The sequence below is a fragment of the Bactrocera latifrons genome, unplaced genomic scaffold, assembly GCF_001853355.1.
Source record: "Bactrocera latifrons isolate USDA-ARS-PBARC rearing strain unplaced genomic scaffold, ASM185335v1 scaffold_40, whole genome shotgun sequence".
NCBI lineage: Eukaryota > Metazoa > Arthropoda > Insecta > Diptera > Tephritidae > Bactrocera > Bactrocera latifrons.
Window position 1 is genome coordinate 1,247,362 of NW_017537046.1, and position 3,346 is coordinate 1,250,707.

Sequence of the window (3,346 nt, forward strand, 5' to 3'; positions counted from 1 at the left end):
GCATACGTTGCAGCGCCTTTCCACACACACCGCTAATTTGCTACGTGCTTCATCTACGGCGCTGTGCAGTTAGTTCTCGCCGGCAGTGCAGGCAAGTGCCCAAGAAAACGCTATTTAAATACAGCAATGTGGCACTAAAGAAATTGCTAATGCCGCATGCGACGCCAAGCGCTTAATTACCACTTTGTGGGATTTTCCAATTTTTTCCGTCATTAGTCATTAGACATTGGTCATGGGATTACATTTGCCAGACAGTTTTGCTTAAATTAATTTCCATACACATATGAGTACTGAAATTCGCTAAAGAGCGAAGCGAAAAATGTAAAAATCGCGCAAGAAAACAACAATTAAGCAAGGCGCTGCGGGAACTGCGGCTGCGCAGTTAGTCGGCGAGTCTGTCCATTTGCTGTCTTATTTAAGCCACCACTTCAATTCAATTCAATTGCGCGACTGTCGTGCTGATGATCGACTCCATCGCAGTCAACATCAATAGTCTCAGCTGTCTCGAGCTCGCGCGGTTCACTTATTTTTGTCAACCAATTTACCGACGAATGCCTTGCTGACTGCTCCCCGATTTTTTTTTTTTTTTTTTTTTTTTTTTTTTTTTTTTTTTTTTTTTTTTTTTCCCCTTTTTTTTTTTTTTTTTTTTTTTTTTTTTTTTGCCGAGCATTGCTTAGTATTCACATTTTGCACGACACACGTTACTTGTTCTCCATTTTTGCCACCTCCAATTTACACACATGCATGCATACATATGTGCAAGTTAGTTAAATGTGGCGCGATCACGTAATATGTACATCACATTTGCATAACAACAAATATTTAAATGCTTCCTATTTTTTGGCAACAAGCAAGCCGCACAGCAACGCTACCTTCTACTTGCTTCTTACTCTTCACAGCCACACGCGCTTAACTGTGGCATATGGGTGGGTGGCTAGGCTCCCGTTGTGTACCGCGTACGTGCGCGACTCATAAAACTCGCTGGCTCAGCTGGCTTTATCCGTGGTCTCAGTCAAATGCTTAAGATTTGTATTTTGCTTACTAGCCGTTGCTCTAGTTTTCTGCTCTTTTTATTTGTCTACCAACTCGGTTAGACAATCCCTTTGGCTTTATGCGCAGGCGTGCTGTTTTCGCAGTTATGATGCACACTTATTACCGTGACACCTACTGACCTTAGTGTCGCCAGAATTGCCGCCGTTGTTGGGCATGTGACGCCAAGCATGTAGAATGGAAACATGCTAACGTCTGTACCGGAAGATTTGCTCAAGAAATTTTAACACATTCTTAACTTGGAAAGCTCAAAAGTAGTTGTCAAAAGTGGACCTATTTAGTTTATTAAAGAAATGGTGAGATGATGGTACTGTTTTAAACTAAATGTTTTGTGAATTGTTGAGTAGAGAAATAGTAGTTTCTTGGTGTATGTATTACACCCTCTTTACTACTCTGATTCTGTCCTTTTACAGCATTCTTTACTTAATGGAGAAAGCAGAACTAACGATTATTGAGGCCAACGATAACAATATCATCGACATCCTATTCTCTATTTAGATTGAAGGAGTCCCCTTGTCTGAAACCTGCTTGGTATGGAACAACTCGGAGATGTCCTTCCGAGTTCTGAGCTTTTGGCATTGCTCAACGTGAGTTTTCAAATAGTTTACATTACCCACCGGTATTACTAAATTCAGACATAGCTGCATAAAGACAGCTCCTTTTCATACTGTCAAAAGCGGCTTTGAAATCGATGAAGAGATTGTGTGTGTCGCTCCTCTTTTCACGGGTCTTTCCCAAGATGTTGAATATCTGGTCAATTGTTGATTTTCCAGGCCTAGAGCCACACTTTAGGGCTTTAGTATTCCACACAATACGCCCAATAGAACCTTATAAGCGATGCTGAAGAGACTTATTCCACGGCAGTTGACGCAGATTGTGGGGTCTCCCCTTTTATGGATTGGGCAGAGCATACTTAAATTCCAATCGTCGTGCATGCTTTCCGAACATATTTCACAAAGTAGCTTATACCTGTTCCTTATCAGTTCTTCGCCGCCGTATTTGAATATGTCGGCAGGCAATTAATCGACCCCCATAATTGCTATTCGCATTTTCTTACATTATTGAAGAGTAACTACTTAAGTTAAGTACTTTATAAAGTAGTTGAGAATTTCATCGCCGTCTGAGCGAAAAAAAAAGTAAGAATAACGATAAGTAATCTACAAATTAAGTATTTTGCACAACTATAGACCGAAATTTTTACTATAACCTTTAAGATCACTTAACGGACATTTCTTTGAATACATTTGTTATGGGGTAAGGAAATAAGTGGAAGAGCGAAAACACATGTAATAAGAATGACATACCACTATATCAGTCACACAGATATTAAGATGTAGGTGCCGAAAAAACAGGGACTCTCATGAAGTTTTCAAGCTAAGAAACTAAAGAGTTGAACCAATTTTGTTGCTTTCAACTATCGCTGATTACTAAATGATCATCCATTTCGCGGTCCGCTATGTTCTTAAAGTAAAAACAATCGAAACAAACCAAAGAACTTTTTTTTTTGGTGGACCGTAAGGAGGTGTCAAAGGCCTTCGCACCATATAGGGATCGGCATCCTACGTGAGGAGTACTTATTATGATTCGAAAGCACATTTTTAACTTCATTGAAATATCGCCGACATAACGATCGCCATTGACGGTTACGTTTTTCGTTAGTTTTCGCTACTTGATATTATATTAAAGATGCTCTCTGCAAAGCTCGGAACTTCGTTTCTTTGTTTAAAACAGCAACGAATACTTTGCGACGAAGTTGGAAGTAGGAAGCTGAATGTTGAAACATCTGGAAGCTACGAATGACGTAAGAGCAAGCAAACAAATGTACCAAAAATGTTATTTTATTGAGGAGCTCTGCTATGGCTGAACCCACAGTGAAATATTCGATATGCCACTGTCTCGCCTCATCAAAAATGATGCCGCTATTTGTACAAAGCTCGTTTAGCTTAACAAAATTAATTAATGAATTATTATTTTTTTAACGTACAGCAAAGAGTTGCATAATCATATTTGCAGACACAAGTCGTGCCACAAAATATACGTACGGTCACCATTAGCGGTATTTAGTATTAAAATATTTCCTATTAAACGAGATAATCGTCATTTAAGACACTGGTAAATGCCACGTTAATTTGCCAAACGTAATCGATTTAGCGGACATGCTGATCGCACTCGCTCAACTATTTCGCGCAGCACTCTAGCAGACGCTCTAGCGCAGCTAGTAGCGAGCGTGCAACGGCTGCACTAAGTGGACAAGGCGACCGTTAAGCTGCTTTGTTTGTGGCACACACAGCAGCGC